The sequence below is a fragment of the Ptychodera flava genome, unplaced genomic scaffold (genome assembly GCF_041260155.1).
Source record: "Ptychodera flava strain L36383 unplaced genomic scaffold, AS_Pfla_20210202 Scaffold_63__1_contigs__length_709137_pilon, whole genome shotgun sequence".
In the NCBI taxonomy this organism is placed as follows: domain Eukaryota; kingdom Metazoa; phylum Hemichordata; class Enteropneusta; family Ptychoderidae; genus Ptychodera; species Ptychodera flava.
In genome coordinates this window covers 251,087-271,949 of record NW_027248385.1, presented here as the reverse complement: position 1 = coordinate 271,949, position 20,863 = coordinate 251,087, and positions in this window count along the sequence as shown.

The window sequence follows — 20,863 nt, the reverse complement described above, 5'->3', positions numbered from 1 at the left end:
TGCATGCGTGTGTGTGTGTGTGTGTGTGTGTGTGTGTGTGTGTGTGTGATATACATATGTATGTATGTATGTATGTATGTATGTATGTATGTATGTATGTATGTATGTATGTATGTATGTATGTGCGTGTTTGTTGAGTAAGGTATTTGCCTGTATGTTTAGTTTTTATATCATAAATCAAATAAACAATCTCCATAGAAGCTGCAATCTTTGAAATATCGTCGAGTATAAATTTTTGCCATCCCTTTGTAAAAGTTACTTTCTATGGTCTATTTCAAACGTCTGGCCGAAATGCCTGGTGTATAACTCGTACAACACAGGCTTGCACATGGCGAATATAAACTTATAATACACATTGAGAGTGTTTTGCCTAGGGAATTGCATCGGCAGGCTTCCCCAATAAAGAAGAAGGGGGAGGAGAAGGAATATGTCAGCTTTATAAAACAAAAATTTACGGAAATCAAAATAAACGGTATATCTTTCCTTGCTTCAAGACAGTCCTATGTCAATGTGATTAGCGAATCAAAGTACGAGTTCGGTCAAACCTCTACGATCAATTCATAATGACATCTCAAATATGATAAAACGGAAAATTGAAAGTGCAGTTTACCAGAAAGTCAAGCATTTCGACTGACTTGTACCGAAGTTGACATCAGGGCTTATGATTCTTGCAGGGTCGCCCTCCGAACGATACAAACTATTGTGAATGTGAATATAATATCCGCTGTTATCTGTGGAACAAAATTGTCACGTAGGTTAACTTATACTTATAACATAATAGTTCACCACAAAAAGAGACAATTTGTAAGTAATACTGATGATTTACATTTGTTTAGGGGCTGGGTACACTTTCAATGCATATTAACGAAAGGCAAATGACTTGCATATGATGTTACATTATTTTTAGGTTTGAACAGAAAACATAAAAACACAACTATAGGCAAGGTGTTATACCACTAAAACGAGAAAATCTTAATTATTCAATTGATTCAACCAAAACTACATTTCTGGAAAGTGTGCGACGAAACTGTTTAGCTGTTTGGTTACTAATTTGCATGTGAAGCCATCCAATAAAGTCACTTACTTCCGTAGGTGTGGTCAACTGATGGTCCAGTATGGGGAAAGCTAGGGCTGCTCTGTCTTAATATCCAATCAAAGATGTCACTCTGATCATTGGTCCAGCCACACCAATTGTTTCCTTCAAAGTCACAGTCTTGAGAAACTAAAAAAAAATGGCATATTTCACTTTAAGCACCATCGTTCTGTGATCTGATCATTTGAAAGATTTCTCATAAGGTATGATATTGAACCATAATGCTATTTTCTCTTTCACTTTGATACTATCGCCGAAATCTTCAAGAATTTACTTAATGATACATCATGGCAGATAAAAAAATTAGCTTCAAAGATATTTGCCAAGTCACGGAAACGCCCTCGTGACTATAGACAAAGTTTTAAAGAAAGAGCTTAACAATACATCGTGACAGATAAGAATTGAGCTTCTTTGATATTTTTCAAGTCATGGGAACGCCCTCATTAGATATTATTAAGGTATATGAAACTGTTGAGGTGACACGATACAATGGATAAATTATTTTATTGAAAACCATCGGACGTTTCCTCAATAATAATAATAAGAAGAATTATAATAATTATAATAATAATAATAATAATATAATAATAATAATAATAATAACAAGGCAGTATTGCTTAAGGCAATGAGTACTTGGGCCGTGATAGAGTAATTTTGAGGACAATATATACAACTATTCAAATATGGTCTTGAATTTCCTCCTGTCAATTAGGCATTTGATTAACTGGTTATTAAACGAAGCAATGACATGACAACGGCAAAATATGTCTAGCAACTTTTGTGGAGTTTGAGGCAGGGGTTCTTTATTTATAGTGGAAATTGCTTAAACTCCTTAAATATTCAAATTACAGCAAATTTCTTTTGTTCTCGATGGTAGATGTCTAATATTTAGATGGGCATATTTAGATTTTACCCTATAGTTATCCCTATATACCAAAAGTCGGACATCCAGCTCAGAATTAGATATGCGCATAATTGATGAGGTACAATATGTGGTGTCATAAGGTGTCCCATCATACCATATATGAAGGGTGTAGCACTTGTGGTTACTGAGTTGTGGACAAATATATATATATTTGAGGTCAAAGGTCATTGAGGTCACGTGACATTTTGTCAAAATAATTGTATTGCTAAGTTATTCCTATATACCAAAAATCAGACCTCTAGCTCTATTGGCTCGCTCAAAATTAGATATGCGCATAATTAATGAGGTACAATATGTGGTGTCATAAGGTGTCTTATCATACCAAATATGAAGAATGTAGCACTTGTGGTTACTGAGTTGGGGACAAATATATATATTTGAGGTCAAAGGTCATTGAGGTCACGTCACATTTTGTCATAATTGTATTGCTAAGTTATTCCTATATACCAAAAATCAGACCTCTAGCTCTATTTTGTCGATCAAATTTCAGTAAATTTACCTTACCTAGATGAAATTTTGTCTATAGGCTGAAATTTCGCCGAAGTTTGACAAAATTGCATCGATTTTTCAGGTTCATATCCGACATTTTTGAGTTTTGAGTGCAGACAGAAATAAGTTTTGAGGCAACATGGCTGCGACCCCATGTTGACCCCTACCTGCGTACGATGCTATGTGCTACAGCTAACACACAGCATCGCACGCAGGGCTAGCGATAGCCCTGCGTACGATGCTGTGTGTTCCGCTACAGCTAATAGCCCCGCTCACCACAGCCCTGCAAAGACCTGTACGTAGAGTTGGTGACTTCAAATCCATTTTTGGACTTGACGTAAAAAGCCAAATTACTGCCGAAATTCAGCGTTCTTGGGCCCAAGTCGTATCCCTGCCTACCTCAGCTACTCGATCGCTTCCAAAAATGCCAGTCTTTTATTCTTTTTTCGTAAATAACCGTCGATGTCGGCAACTCTCTCGCTAGCCCTGCGTACGTACGCAGTGTACGCTATGCATTCCCTGTGTGCGTTCCTAACACACAGCGTACACTGCGTACGTACGCAGGGCTAGCGAGAGAGTTGCCGACATCGACGGTTATTTACGAAAAAAGAATAAAAGACTGGAACGTAGAGTTCAGCTCGCTTAGAGTATCATAACATTCTTCGGCCTTCGTTTAGATCGACCCTAATCTCTCCCATTTAGGAAATAAATACACAAGCTACCTTGACAAAACTTCGTGCACCATCGATCCAGGACCAAACGCACTACAAATCTGTCACGGTCTTGACGTCATCATTTCCTTACATGGTAATCGGCATGCCGTATTTTTTAGCAAAGGAGACACAGAATACGTCGGAGTATTCAGTTCAAAACGTATTACATTGTGTGATGTTGTCAAAAAAGGTAATGTTACTGCAGTAGTATAAATTACAAAACACAAAAGTTCAAATCAGTTTATTTTGGACTGGCTTTACCCAACATTTCATATTGTTTCTTATGCCAGATTTGACCACGTGCTTACTGGCGACCCCTTTACATGCAAATTTTGTGTCAAATGGTGTGCTCTCCTGGAAAAACAAACGTACGATTTCTATATGAAGGAGGCGAAATTTGCCCTCAAAACTCGAAACTACCCCTTTATGGGGTATACCTAGCTATTTTGAACGAGCTTCTCGAATCTGCAGCTCTATTTCGAAATGACGGTCTGGTTTTCTCAGCTCAAGGATAAGTGTTCTCCATCGCTGTGGGCATTACTATTCTCAACTGGGGGTACAGTTTCCAGTCGTAATGTTTTTCATTGTATCCGGGATATAAAACCTTTCGTTTTCACAATTTTAGTTTGATTAAAACTAGTCCACATCTTGTCAGTGATTAAACATGTTTCAAGTTTAAATGTTAAATTCTGGTCTCGAGCCCTCTTGTTCGACCAAACTGAAATACCCCTCCCACTTTGGCTCGTCCAGTGGGTGTAGCAAGGGTCGTGCCATCGCATAGGAAACGGAGGGTGCATTAATTGTTGCATTTCGATGCACATTTTGATTATATTCAGAAGATTTTGTGGCAAAAACTCAGATAGAGAAGCATTAATATTCACATCTCACTTATTCAAGACTGGCTGAGAGCAGCACTTCCATTCAGTTAACATCATTACGCCATTTATTATGCCAAGAAAGATGAAGCCAAGGCATTTTGCCCTCCCTGGTCTCAGCCAGAAATGGTTATACCTTACAGAGTTTTTTCCCACGGAATGAAAACAAATGTACTTGGGCTGAGGCCCAAGTACAATAATAATTAATATAAGTATTATATAGAAATAATAACGCGAATAATAATAGGTTCAATTTCCATGAAAATTTCACCATAAGGGTATTTTGGGTCGAAAAGACCAAATATGATATCGATTTCACTGCCCCATGTTTCCATGGTAACCATTTTAGGGGTTGAAAATTTCAGTTTTTCTAATATCCCATGAAAAATTACTTTGATTGTTATGAAAATTATCTAGTGTGGGAGTTTGGGTCAGACAACACAAAACACCAGACTTTTTAATGTTTCGAGTTGCCATGGTAACCAGTTTGGGATTAAAAATGTTACTTTTTCCCTAATTCCTATTAAAGAACTATTGATTGATGTAAAAATTGATAATAAGGGTTTTTCCTGTTAGCACACCAAAAAAAAATCACACTCATTTTAATGTGAGATGTTTCCATGGCAACCATTCAGGAGTAAAAATTACCAGTTTTTCAAAGATTCCACCTAAAATCCAGTAATCAACAGAATGTGTTATATCAAAGGGATATTTTGGGTTAGAAAGACCAAATATCCAGTGTAAAAATCCATTAATCAACAGAAATATTATACCAAAGGGTTATTTTAGGTTAGAAAGACAAAATATGATATCCATTTTTACTGCCCTGTGTTTCCATAGTAACCTATTTGCGTTTTAAAATTTCAATTTGTTTTCAAATTCAATTAAAAGTAATCCCAGAAACTATGCAAATGCTCTCCTAAGTGTATTTATCACAGCATGAACTCAATGTTCATTTTTGTTTTATGTTGCCATGGTAACTTATTTGGGAACCACAGTTTTTTTTATTTAAAACAATAGACCCTTGAAAGGGTCTATGTTAAAAACATAATTCACTGTTTTTTATTTATTTTATGGATTTCTAAGTAACAACTTTTAACGTTTGTTCTATAATAATAATAATAATAATTGTAATTTCTTTGCCTTCATTCTAGAAAGAATAATTAAGATAATGTACATTGCGGCCATTGTTATCAAAATTTGTTTTCCGTTTATTTTAGTGTGTTTGAATTAATTTTATATAGACCAGAAATAATTTTTCAAACATTTTTAATTTTGTTTCATGCAGTCATCCCAAAATAAGTCTTATATAGTATAGTACCAACCTATTATGCATTCATCAAATTAATTTTATGCCTTCAAATTAATTTTATGTGCTAAAATTAATTCTACTTGTATCTCAAATTAATTTTATGAACCCAATTCCCCTTATCACCCAATGTACCATTATTTATCAGAAGCAGTAACAGTAGCGCACAGTTTTTTTGGTTTTATTTAAAACATAATTCACTGGTACTTATTTATTTTATGGATTTATAATTAACGACGTATAATAATGTTCATTTTATAATAATTTATTTTGATTTCTTTGCCTCATTCCAGGAAGAATAATGAAGACAAATTATTTCTGATTGTTTAACTAAAGTAAAATTATGGCCATGTAGTGGTGCATTATTTTTGTGTGACCTGGCGTGACCCCATAAACTCTATGATTCTGATGATTAGCTAGATCTCCCCTTTCCATGGTAGCAATGGCTAAATTTGAACATGGTCCCTGTATACCTTTAAACATTTTTTTTAAACCCAGCAGGCCAAGACAAGGGGAAATATTACAAGTTAAATGTTTCATGTTTAATATTGCCCAGGGCTGGAAATTAACTGTTTTTCCCTGGTAGTCCACTTGGGCAACCATATTCTGAAGTTAGTAGCCCGGTGACACTGGCTGGTAGCCCATGCATATTTTAGATCAGGGGTATCTTTTTTCGTTAACCAGACAAGAAAGGGCTATTTTACAAGGTTATGCCCATGAAGTGAATTTTCTAGTCTTTTGATGTGTATACTTGCACACCTTTAATGCCCAAGGAAACAGGTGTAATGGACGACAGTGGGATTCAAAAGTTTTGTGACCTATAAACAACCCGTTTCACTCTCACAGTTGTATGCTAATTTTAAAAGTCGTCATGACAACATGACAACAATATGGCCTTTTCAGCACTGAGATATACTGTAGCAGGGCTAAAAATAGACCATGGCCCTTCTGTTGGGAGGAGGCATAATTTCCGTGTCATTGTGATTGATACATTATTATCAAAATGCAACGAGAATGCATTTTTATTGGCCATCATACCCTGTGCCTGTCATTCAAGTACGTCAGTTCAGATATGGAAACTTTGTTGCAAAGTTCCACCGCACAGCCGGTCGTACTATTGTCTCTACTATGGCAAATTTCTATGCCCAGCTGGGTTTGACTGCATTTATCTAGCTCGTCCCAAAGTGACGGACGCATCTTTCAACCTTTCAGCTTGGTGAAAAACGCATTTATTGATTCGCCAAAGGCCTGTGGACTCGCTTATTTTTGCACAAATGTGCTACATGGACATATAAAAAAGTTGTTGAATACTCACTGTTTCAGTGAATCCGCCATGATGAGAGTTCTCAAATCAAAAACTGTTGCCGAGCTCGAATATACAAAGGTCTTCTCATTAAATTACGTCATTGTTATACAAGAGTTAGCATTCCAAAGTCTGTCACCCTGATTTTTTCAAAGTTTGGAGAAGGCTGGCATTTCCATCTGAATGATTGAACGACGTGAAACGCAAAATTCCATCGCATATTATCTGGCAATATGTACAGCAGAAATACTGTATACCGTCGCTCCAGGTACGTATAAGCTTATACTCCACAAAATGGCCACAGGCGGCGTGAACTTTCTGAAATTATTTCCTAAACGTCCCACTTGTTACCTTAGGGACTCACTTGTGATGTCCTGAAAAGTATTCTCTGCAGTAATTCCAGTTTCTGTCAACATGCAAAGCTCAACGACAAGATTATAGCACGAGATGTAGTGTACAGACTACAGATTCACGCGCAGTAAACTCAATTGCGCATGCTCATATTGGCAGACTACACTGGCAAACGAGTGCGCATGCGTGAAGGTATATTTGCAGCAAATACACTGGCATAGACTCTCCACAGTTGCTGTGCCTTATTTTGTGCAGCCCACGACTGCCACGATGGGCCTGCATTCGAACACCTCTTTTTCAGAATTTCCACAGCTTCAATGACTGTTATTAGATTTCTATATAATACTTATAGCCCCCAAAACTTGTAATAATAATAATAAGAAGAATTATAATAATTATAATAATAAAATAAAGAAGTATACAATTTTCATGATGCGAATGATAATAGGCCTGATTTCAGGATTTCAAGATAGGGGTATTTTTGTCAAAACAAAGAAAAATGATGTCCCTTTTGATGTCCTATGTTTTCATGGCAACCATTTTTGGGTTCGAAGTATCAACTGTTGTCAAATGCCATGGAAAAATTTTAATATTTTTTTCATCAGTTGTAATAAGTAAGAGTGGTCTTTATACTAAAGCAGACTGTTTCCATGACAACCATTTGGTGGCAAGATATCTTAGTTTTTGGGGGTTTTTTTCAGAAAGCACCACCAAAATAGCTTTGCTCACTTTAAATATATATACGGGTGAACATGCGTTTTCGTGGCGCTCCGCCAGAGAAAATAATAAGTCCCAAATTTCAAGTTCTGCGACCGAATAGTTAGTAGTTGAAGTTTTGTCAACTTCCTAAGGTAGCCTGAGTGATCTGGAATATGCAGTCAGGGAGTAGAACGTCAAAAACGTTTCAACTCAAGCAAGAAAAACACTCCCGGAGTTACAATTTGGGCATCATTTTACAAGTGGTATAGCCACAAACTGATGACGTCAAAGATATGCGTACTTATGGAAATGAGGTCAAAGGTTACGTTCTAAAAGGGGCGATAAATTATTTTGGGGGTAAGAGTTAGGAATGGGGGCTTGGAAACTTAGGGGGAAATGATTGAAAAGAAGGGTCCCATTTTTTACTATTTTCACTCCTTTCCCTCATTTTGCAGTATCCTATTACTCTATCCATGTCTTCTTCAGCCAGCCTGATACCTATGTGGAAGCAACGGTTGATTAATGACAAGGGAGAGAAGTGCTATTTTTAAGCTACGTTTTTTTACACAACAACTATTACCGCTACCGGGGGGCGAACCCAGCACATGCAGCATGTGAAGCACTACCTATAACCTGTACTCCACGAGAACAAGTTGCGAGAGAGGGATGCAATGTTTCATATAAACGTTAGGATGATAATGCTAAGCAGGAACTGATGAATTTATAATGTTCCCTTGTAAATTTGAAAGTCTTTTACGCATTTTCCTTCTTTTATTGAATTTATGCCTCTGCATTGATTCTTTATTGCCTGTCTTTATTTTTTCTCTGCATTGTCGTGTTTGTTGTGCAGATTTGTTATTTTTTGAATATTTTTCATATTATTTGTTGTATTTGCACAGTTAAAGTATTAAATTGTCACTTGTTTAGGATGTTTTATATGTTGAAAACTTTGTGTTTGACATTTATTATTGAATTTGTCATTTGCTGTCTTTTTTACAATACAAAAGGTGTGTGCTCCGTTTTTGACAGGATACACTTTTATATAAAAGTGGTTCGTCACTCAACATGTATGCAATGCGATATTTCATTGCTATTGTAGATGAAAACGTGAACAACAATTCGTTGGATATGCCACGAAAATTACATTATAAAAATTTCGCCGATCGACGAAGTGAATTAAGTACAGAAGCAAACGAAATTCGCCGCCAATATAATGATTTAGGGTGCATATATTGTCACTAGCACGAACTTGGTCTGGTTTGTGCATTCCCAGTGTCACACATCAGCGGCAGCAGTGGCCTCCTGAGTTGTCAATGTAGGCGTGATATTAGTTTTTAGACCGTCTCAAAACATTTGGCATAATATGGTGTTATGTGCAGAGTTGCAATTAATCGATGAAGGGGACTGTAAACTTGAAGGACAGAGAATTGAAATATGTTGAACAATCACGCCTTAGCCTTATCGCCGAAACGCCTCCACCACATGAACTCATAAAGATAAGTTAGAAATAAGTCTGAAGCTGTGAAGCCAATCCAATTTCGCATGGCATGCCGGTGTTGGTGTGGGCGAAGGTTTGAGGATCCACAAAATGAAGACAATGATTAGCGGTGAAATGAGAGCACTGAGGAGACTTGGACAACGAAGAATAAGCTCCCTACCATTCATCGATTGGAATAATATTGGAACCTGTAGGAACAAATCGATAAAGTATTGGCAAATGCCGGTCAACAGAAATTAAAAAGGAAGCACAAATTATTATCGCTACCAATGACTCCAATCACCAAATGTCTGTCACTGTGTCGACTCAAGTTGTATTTGGGTACTTCCGGAACTTGAATTCAGTATAGATTTTTTTTTTGTTTACATCCGTGTATTCATAAATTTCCATAATACAGCCTGACTAAAAATCTATTGGAAGGCATATCGCGAAGATAAAGGAAACAAATTTGTGGACAAAAAATTAAACCAATCAATAACAGAGTTTGAACTAATGTACAGGTGTGATTTTCGGTCTGTAGAAGAAGTAATGCAAATGAAAACATACAAAGACTTTTTGGCCGTCATACTGATTATTATTTGCATTTGAATGAACTCTGAATTCTGTTATGTAACTGTGTGCCGTCTTTGGCAACGGCTATATTGAAAAGGGGTCAATATGGCCATTGCCGTCGGGGTCAGTTTGTACATGACAACAAATTTGATGAATAAAACGTGAGAGGGGACATATTGTACCCGGAATGAGACGGAATTATTGCCGCGATCACATGAACTAACAAACCCTAACCCTAAAAACTCTGTAATGGTCTTCATTTGCTTGATTTGTGTCGGGTGAAGCACAGTGGGAGCCAGAAATTGGGGTTAGCTGACCAAATTGTCGGAACTCCGCTCGCTTCGCTCGCTCCGTTCCGACAATTTGGTCAGCTAACCCCAATTCCTGGCCCCCACTGTACTTCACCCGATACAAAAACTAAGCAGTCGGAAATTGTGACAGTGATTTGAAGAAAGTGCAAATTTATATTATTTTAACCTTATTAGTTAGTCAGTGCCGCAATTACGGGGCGTCTGTGTTTTGTGTACGGCGATTTTGACGTCATCAGTTTGTGGCTATACCACTTGTAAAATGGTGCCACTATTTCTGATTCGGTGTCGTAGAAGAAATGAAAGGTAAGAATGTAATGGAAATAGTCAAGGACATACTGACGTCAAAATTAAAGTATCGACTGATGTAGCAGAGAACGCCAATCGATTTGGATTGAAACGAAACGGAAAGCCAAGGCACATCATAGCCAAAATTTACAGTCGCCCAGTAAGATTCCTCATACTAAAAAGAAGCTAGAGCCGTTCTACAAGGCAGTGGCTTGTTTGTGACAGAAGATCTGACAATAGAGGACTTTGAAAAGAGAAATCAGTTGAAACCTATCGTGGATGCAGCACGCACAGATAGGAAGATAGTCCGATACAGAAATGGTAAGCTGTTTATTGACGGCAAGCTCTACATTCCAGCTTTTTGCCATACAAATTTTGACGTGGGCACTATACGGTCCAGGCCCTGAGAACCGTATAGTGCCCACGTCTATGAATATTCAGCGTGAACGAGGGCGATAAAACTAAAAAGAATGCCTCGGATGAGGCTGACAGGAACGCAAACAAATTATCCCCACTCTATCCCAAATTCTACACTTGGCTCTTCTAAGTATTTCTCTGCACTCCCACCTGGTCAGTCCATAACGAGTGGATTGTCGGTAGTTGAGAACGGCGACAAAAAACGATGTTAGTTGAAACGGATACCAGCAAATTATTAAAGTGCATGTTATGTTGTAAAATACCAAAGTCACCAATTTTGGTGGAAAATGAAAAGAAATGCCTTGCGACACACGATAATTTCGAGTATTTTAAGCCCCACAGTCCCTCAAACCACGGCCATACATGAACGCGCTCGCTTATGTCCGTACGCTCTAAGCTGACATTGTATGGTATGCAGTACGCGTCAGCGACGAGTGCTACGCTTGCGATCATGTCGATCGGTACGACGGTATGACAAGTCTCAATGGTCCAGTTCAAGTGACTTGAATGACTACAAAAATGATGTTTTCTCCGTTGTTATGGACAAGGGTCCGGCATTCACAGGTGCAGAACATTTCGGCTAATGGGACATAACAATAAAACAAAAACTGACCAACTTCGTCTGTTTGTGAGCGCTAGCGTTTTAGGGGAAAAGGATTCGCTCAGCCCGTACCCGGGCCCGTACCTTGATCCCAGCTTTGTACTTAGCCGGCGGTTAACTGTTTTTATCTTTTCTCTAATGTAAGCCTAGTATAGCCATGTGAGATATATATGTGGTCCAATTTTGATATATTGTAGTCTAATTTTAATATGCTGACTAACTCATTATATTAAATCACAGACAAACAGAAAATATGCTCACAGTACATGCCGGCTGACCCGTGTAACGCCGCGAACACATGGAAGCTGTACGCAACTCACGGCTAACATTGCACGCCAACTTCAAGAATCATGTCTCAATTTTTTCCGTTCTCCTTCAATAAACCCGAGACGATTTTACTGACAGTATTACACTATTACAAACCAGTCTTGTTACGAGGGACTGTGTATACACTAAAGTTTTCGATTTCATAAACTAGAATTCAGATCTCTCCGTTCAAGTGACGAAGTTTCTCTTAAAACTCAACCAACAAGACTCAAATTATGATGATCGTTCTCTCTCATATGTAGCCGTAGCAGCAGCCATAGCTCTCGTACGTTGCGACGGAAAAAACTCTTTTTTCCGTCGTACGATTCGGAGTTTCCCGTTGCAATCCATATTCGTCCGGGAAAAATGAGAGCTACGACTGCACAGATGAATGCCGCTGCTTCCTTGTGGAATAGACTTTCTAGTCATAATCGTTCAGCATCAAAGACCTGCTTGTTTGAGAAAGCATCGTCATGCGACACTGTGTAAAGCGCCATTGAAAATTTTCTTTATGCTTTGTCTAGAAAACTTAGGTGATTGTGCTCAGCTTACGTCTATCTGAAGTTGGACGATCTGCTGAAAATAACGTTTAGGACACGATAAACAAATTGTTACACTTGGTGGGAGTGTTCGTGATAAGTGGAATGGCGTTTCTGTCCTATCACTGGCCATGCTCGGTTTAGGCGTCAAATTTAAAATTCATTATATCAGTCAGTACATATTGACATACACACCCACTAACTCATTAGGCTGGCAAAAGCTCTTGCAGAAATTTGTATGGCAAAAAGCTGTCATGCTCTACCGCCAACATGCAAGAAGCACACCGATACCCGACAAATAAAGAGACACTATAATTATAATTTTTGAGATAGGTGATCTAGTACGGCCATGAAAAGCAAAAAATCAACTTATTTCCTTTTGGCCATCCATTTTGTTTGAATTTTTTTGAATGAAATACAAACAGCAAAACGAAATAGTGAAAAAGATTATGTAACATTTCAACCCAAAAGTGCTATTATGGCTGTTGGTGTTGACAAATACCGATGAAGTTCTCATTCTAGCTGTTAATTAGACTGTGAATTCAAACCATGTAGACGCAAATTAAGCCTTGATTTTCACTCAAATCAAGAAACAATATTGAGTAATATGAGGTTATTACGAAAATACCGCAAAGGATGCACGAGGACATTGGCGCAGCGGTATCGCCCGACGCGCAGCGGAGGGCGATGCGCGGCGCCAATGTCCGATGCTGGGGCATCAAATTGTCAGAGTAATGACCGTTTTTGTGCAATGTCAACAATTTTTCTTCCGATTTATAGCGCAAGTGTGGAACGCTATCTCGGACGCGCTTCTGCAAGTTCTGGATAGTTTGTGTGCACTACACTACTACGTACAGAGCGCGTGCGAGACATGTTCTGGCACTTGTCCAATGGGTCCCTTGAAACCGTTCAACAGTGAACGCGCACATACAGCCGCAGGGGATGGGGCGCCTTGAAACCGTACGTGTTACGGAACGGGCGTTCCGTACGGCTTTTTTAGCGCACGCAAAATTCTATTGTTCTCGATGGTAGATGTATTGAGTAATTAACGCAGATGCTTGAATATTTGACTTTCTATATTTGTCCTTGTGTCATGTAATGGTAGTCGTCATCCCCTTTTTTGTGAGTCATTTTTTTCCCGCATTTTGTGTTAGCGCGTTTGTCGCTCCTTGAAGTCTTCCTGTTTTTCCCTTTCTTCTCTGTCCCTTTCTTTCACTTTTTTGATGGCAAATTTGAAAATTATATCACTGAATGTAAGAAGCCTCAGAGACCAGAAATAAAGAAAATCAATATTTCGGTACATATAGAAGCAGAGAGCTGACATAACTTTGCTACAGGAAACTTACAGTACTCCTGAAGTCCAGAGTCCCGACGATCAGAGTCTCCTGTTAAATTTCTCTAATTAGTCAGGACCATAAATTGATGTTGCCATCAAAGTGGCTTGAATGGCTGTCAGAAAAAGCATGTAGAATAGCATTTTATACTCTTCTGCAAGGGTGCATTCACCCCCCTCCTATCCAGGGGTGCCTGTGAATGTGTTAATGTAGTCTGAGTGTACATCTTTTCTTTTAAGTGTCAATATCTATCTAATAAAATTTTGGACATGTTTACCTATGAAATATTAACCTATGAGACACGGATACTAGGGTATACCTTATTCATCAGGGGCCACATGACACAAAACATACATTATAGTCAACACTTTTTATTATTTTTTCATGACGGATCTGTATCAAACTGAGATATTTTTTGCAAATACACTTATTGTACTATTAAAAGGCTCCGACTTCTATGGTCTTTAGATAAAAATCTAGAAATTTTGAAAGAGTTCACCTATAAGAAATATCTTACCTACTGCTATAATACCTTTTACATTGGAAGCAATGTGACACAAAAATACAATGGTTGACTGATTACATATTTATTTTGTGATGGATCTGCATTAAATTAAGTTAAGCTAGGCTAACACATTAAGTACAAATATATTGTGTATTTGAAGCTCAACAAGTCATTATTTATGACACATTCCCCACTTGTTAACGGGTACTTTGATTACAAGTCCATGGAGAGGAGAGAGTCCTGTTCATTAACTGTGTCTGTGATTAAGAATGAGTTCGAATTCCATGATGTTGAAAACGTAAAACCAATGTTGGCTGCAACCCTAATTACAAAAAGTCAAGTAATAGGTAAATTAGTAATGATTCGACAGAATGTTGCAAAAAGTTTTGCTTTCTGTAACAACATTGACAGATTATCATCTTACAGCATTTCGTAAATGATACTGCTAAGTGTCAAAGAATTGTATCACAGCTCTTCGAGAGAAACTTCTGTACCAAGTTAATAATCAACATAATTAAATCATTTGAAAATTGATAATTAGCTCCATTTAGATATTCCTTTTTAAGATGTACAATTATTTATTGGTTGGCTGAAATGTGCAACTGATTCTCGAGGTTCACCAGTATCACCGGGTAAGATGACTTAGCATCTACAATTACACATTGTCTACGATTTGAAAGATATCACCTAAACCAACTTAAAGTAAGCGATTTAACAAAATAGTGTGAGTCACAAATTATCGTACCAGTGTTCTGAAATTTTGTCGCGTATGTAGCCATTTTACATAAAAAATTCCGACATTGATTTATGTCTTGTGTCACAGACTGTGTTCTGTCTCTCCCGTCACGCTGACGATACGATTATGATATTCGCTTTTCTGAAATATGTATGTCTCCGGGGTGCGCTTCCTTAAAGATGTGTATATATTGTTAATTATATCTTTAAAGCAATGTCAACTTAACGCTGCAAACTGTAGCCCTAAATAAGTAAATTTATGTTATTTACTAGCATCTCAAAATTCGAAAAACAGTAAAGATATTGTCGACTCAAATTTAGAACAACACTTACCAACAAAGCCGCAACACAACATTAGAAAGAAGTCCAATTTCCTCATCGTCTACCGGCTTTCCAGTACTGACGGTGGAAAAAAGGATAGGCGGAATTTCTGCAGAGATAAAAACAAAGCTAAGCCGCGAGGTCGAACTATCAATCTGAAATCAGGAGGCAGAAGGCGACGCGTGCTATTCGCGATACGATCACTTCGTTCTGTGGTTTGAAACTGGTAGGCGTAGCACTTGACTTTTCCCTTTGTACAAGGTGTCTCCGGTTGGGTGGGGGCGACAACATGTGACGCAAGTATCGACTCATCAGCGATATGGATAGTTGTAACCGCTACAGATGTCAGGACTGTCATTTTGGAGTTCAGAAAGGTCATGGTGGTACGTTTGCTTAGGCTCACAAACGTAAGCCCCTTAAGTTCTTGCGCACAATAAATATTTCCTACACAATCAAAATATTATCATGAGCAAATTACGAAAAGCTCTTACTTTACAGAATATTATTTCAAAAGTGTGAATATCTTCTGTGCTTGCAGAAACGTTATTGTTTTAATCCCTCGTTCAGTGACTTTATGTTTTCGTGAAGTTTAATGGTTAGAATAGCTCTGACCTATTGTGATATCGCCCAACGATTTTATAGAATTTTAATCGTGAGGGTGATCTCCCTGTGTGTATTTCCCCGATCTTATAAATCACCGTTCATCCTTATTTAGTGAATGCATTGTGTTAACAATTGCATAAGGAAGTCATAAGCAATGGCGGCAGATCGCTTCATCCTCTTTGACATTGTACTTAGATGAGAGGGACTTTTCTTTCCCTCCTGTTTGCTTTTGCTAATTACAGATGCATACAAAAGTCATGACAATATGTAGATTTGGAAACTATCTAAACTGAGACTCTTTCTAGAGGGATACATCCCTTCTTTTCTCCTCTTTCTTCACTAAACACTGAGATGTAAACGCTCGGTGACTTGGCCGTATTGACTTAATTGAGAAGCAAAGTCTGTATCATTATGGTGGGCCATGTCTTTGTAGTTCTTACTAGATACTGTAACCATATAGAAGTATCGCGATTAAATTATCTGATAATGGTGAAACGCTCGCCTCTGTGTGTGTGTTATTACCGAACTCTTATATGACTATCAAGGAAAGCAACGACAACCATGAACAACATACGTACCAAATGATCACGACCAAACTACAACTCGACGACGCGACATGACATTATCAATAAGACGGGCATAGCAACTAGCTGAATGACTTTGAACTTTAATTCCTTTATCTTAAAATCAAAGTTAAGACATTTCAAATGTTTCATTGCCTAAGAGATGATAAAACATCGCTGTGCAATCCCATTTCCGAGTCTGTGCATTTGTGTATATTTGTAAACTTATGTGAATGTTCTTCACAAGAAAGTGATAAAGGGGGGGCAATTATGTGTAAACATTTTGATTAAAGGTTGGAATTTCTCATTTTCATACTTTAGCAGTGGCAGTATTACAGTGATCACGGACGCAATCTGTAAATGAAAATGAGTCATTGAAGCGCAGCTGTTTCATTGGAAAGCCTCAGAAAACTGGCTTATGAAAGATTTGTTTTCCGCCCTGCTCCGAGTGATGTATTGGCATGGTTTGCACTGTGTGAAAATTTGGAGACCCCTTTCATTGTGTTACTGGAATTTCCAAGGCCGCTGTGAAACCCCCGGTCTTTTTCCTCACCATGATAACGTTTTTCTCTCACACAGACTTAGGGACCGTCTCAGATTGTTACATAACTTCCAAAACGAAATTCGTTTGTTTACAGGGGAGGGGGCTTGATCTATATTCAGTTAGTGAACTTCACTTTCGCACTATTTTGTGATCACTAGTTCTATTTACATTGTGTATAAAAATAAGCAAACACCCTACTCTCATAACAACAAATTTTGCTGTAACTCTTTCCAACTTGTTCGTGTCATGCTATGGTCAATTATATTACATGACGATGTAATGTGGTCAGGGGATACATATTCTTCAGTAAATTAACAAAATGCTACATTTGCTCTCAGGCAGACAGCATTTTGCACTTTTGAACATTCGTTTAGGGGTAGGTTCTAATCTAAACGAAATAATTTCGTTTCTTGAACTTGTGCGACAACCTGAGACGGTCCCTTAGACGTGGTGGGTATGGCCGATATGCCAGATCGGCCATGCCACCTCGTCTATTAAAATTCATGAATGTACTTTTCTTGTTTGTGCACACACTCATATCTATTGGAAATCTAGGGAATGGCTATTACATCAGGTTGACAACCCCCACACGTGGACAGTGATTTAAGATTACTCCTAAGACAATTACGATTCCAAATAAAGCAAGACGCATTTGTTGGTTTCACAAATTTCCCTACAAATACAACGCTAACGTTCATCAAAGAGGGAAACCTATGAAGACCTAGCAAAGCCGTTTGTAACGACATTCAAAACACAGTTAGCATGCAATGACCAAGACATTCCACAATGATTGCCGAACATGGAGGTACTAGCTCCGCTCCTGGCTCCATTCATTTATGACTAAACAATATCTTTGACATTACCCTTAACCGTAAAACAATTAACAACAAACAAATCGAATTTTAGAGTGAAAGGCGGAGCCTCCCTGTAAAAGGACGCGAAGCTATGGCGGCGTTCATTGTGTAAGTTGACACCAAACAGGCAACACGCGGGCACACGCTCCAGAAGATGCCACTTTTTAGTTTTCCAGGGCCGCAAAAACGGAGACAAACTACCAAGCGGTCAGCGCGAAGTTGCTGCCGATCTAACTCTGTGGTTATATTCAAAGTCGAACGCGACTGGAAGATAATTTTTAGAAAATTCGAGCGTTTTTGGTGGGGAATCAATGACCGTTTGCGATTTGAACCGACTGTCGATCAAACGCTTGTGTAAACTCTGTTTGCATGTTTAGTAAAATGTGACAAAATGTTGAGATCAGTTTGTGAAATTAATGTTATAGAAATCAAAAATCGTACTGGCCAAGTGTTCGACCGGGAGGAGAACTCCATTAATGCGGGAACCTGGGATTGAAAAGTGCGGTTAAAGGCTTTAAAAACCTTTATTCCCCTCTAACTCAGTTTGTTGAAAAAGTGAGTTACGCCCCTCTTGCACTGGGCCATCAAGTTATCGTTTCTACTTACGCCCCTTAAAGTAAACAACAGCCCTCAAGCTGTATAAATCACATTTTGCACATACCCATCTCCGATTTTTCGTGTTTGCATACGTGAAACGAAAGTTAAGCCCTATGGCGTGGGAGTTAGATGTCAACATCGGACAGAAAGATAAGTTAAAACGCAAGTAAACCCTACGCGTGGGTGTTAGATGTCGACACCAGACAGACAGACAATACGCTCGTACAAATTATGTTTGTGTGACATGAGATAAAACACTCATATTATACTTTAAAACAAACACTAAAGTTTTACCTCGTTTTTGAAAAGAGGAGATCAAATCTTAGAGGAAAGAGACGACGATTGAGTTTACTTTTAGACTATACTGTTTACTGTTAGCACCAAGAGACCCGCACCACTTCTCTTCAGGGTATTATTTATTTAACTTTTGATTAGACTGTGGAATATTTGATTTTTTCTTTTAATTATTTGAAGGTAATCGTATTTCATCTTGCTGGCTCAGATCGCATATGGATAACCGAGTAACTTTTCACGTTGTTATTGCTATGCCGCTTTGCTAGGATCATCTTCACTCGCACGTTCTCTGACAGCGAAGAGTTAGAACAGACCATGCCCTGTGCAGGATTGATTGAGTAAAGAAATCGGCTTCGCTTCTGAAATGTCGTGACGTGACGGAGCCCAGCAGTAAGTTGTCATAATTCCAGATTATTTATTAAGTGTTACTAAAGTCAAGATACGCACATTAATCACTGATTTCACCTGAACGGCTGGGCGTAATCATACATCATATATTTGCTTTACTTGCATGTGAAGTAGTGAAAAAAGAATTGTATAAATACTGTGAAAAATGGACTTGTTGAAATTACATAGCATGCTCATTGAAATGATATATTTTGCTTTTGTAAGGAAACCATGACACGAAATTTAGATTTAATAAAAACTGCAATATAACTCATGTACAAATATCCTAGCAAAAGTATCTGCTTATTCAAGTGTCTGCTTATTTCTCACATTCAGAGCCGATAGTCGCTGATACAGTTAATTATTAGATGTTTCCAGTGTAAATATAACACATTTTATCGTCACGTAAGAAGAGGAATCTCACACATCAAGTACCCGAGATCAGATTTCTCACACTTATTGGGGAAATTTGTCTCACTCGAGCCGCAGGCGAGTTTGAGACAAAATATCCCCAACGAGTGTGAGAAATCTTATCCTTGGTCCTTAGGGTTGTGAGATTCTATCAATTCTTTATTCTACTCCGGAAAGAAAAAAATGGTCTCGCGTTGCTCTACAGATTCAGTACGGTCGAATTACCTTTGGTGCCTGTACAAACAAACAAACGCGTTTGTTCTTTTTAATCGTGGTCCATTTAAATTCCGTGCACGAGGGCGCTTCTTCCACAGCTTTACACGGGCACATGAAGCTTCGAATATGATAAGAAAAGTTACAATGTCAATGTTAAGTACTTCAAGGGTATCGAAACAGCAACAACTTTCTTTATCTAATGCACATCCAAAGCGGCAATAAACAGACACACAATCGAACATATGGTTCTCTGCAAAGCAAACAAAAACCAATTATCTGATTTATATCATTGATATTGTAATTGCAATATAAGTATAATATCAATGACTCAAATAAAAAAGTAACAAAAAAAACAAAACAATATATCAGTAACAAAACAATAAGACATATAAATCACGTGGATAACCTATTTATGCTCCGTGGCAGCCAAACCATAACTTGGGTCAAATAGACATCAGCGTTATTATCATCTTCATCTTAATGTCATTTTCATCTTCATCAACATTAACATCACCATCAGCAACAACAATATCATCAGCAGCAGCAGCAACATTATCCTCCTCCTCCCCCTTCTAATCATCATCATCATCATCACTATTTTCATCATTATCAACATAAACATCAACATCATTATCATCTGCAGTAGCAGCAGCATTATCATCAACATCATTACCATCGTTATAATCATCTTCATTGTCAACAACAACATCTCATCAGTATCATAGTCATAAATTTCGATAATGCAAAGGCAAACCTCTAAATTGAAGGAAATAGTAATTTTGATACATTACTTCTATCGATTTTACTTAAATGACAGCAAGATCATACTCATCCTAATCATCATCAGCATCATCATCATCATCATCATCATCATCATCGTCGTCGTCGTCGTCGTCGTCGTCATTATCATCATCATTATCATCGTCTCATCATCATGTAATACACTGCTAAACCACTCTAAAAATACATATTGTTCTATGCAGGGCTGTATCGAAATGATGCCCTCGCCTACGGCTCGGGCATCATTTCGATCATGACCACCATCCCTTGGGCAGGCAATAAATCGTGATATTGCCCTCGCTCTCATGTGTTATTATTTAATTATTCTCAGAATCATGTCCAAACACCAAGTAACTTCTTGATACAGTTTGTTGTTTAATTTTACACTGATTTCCCTTACAGCTTAATGTTGAAATTCATGAGCTTAGTTTGCGACGTTGAGATCGACATAAT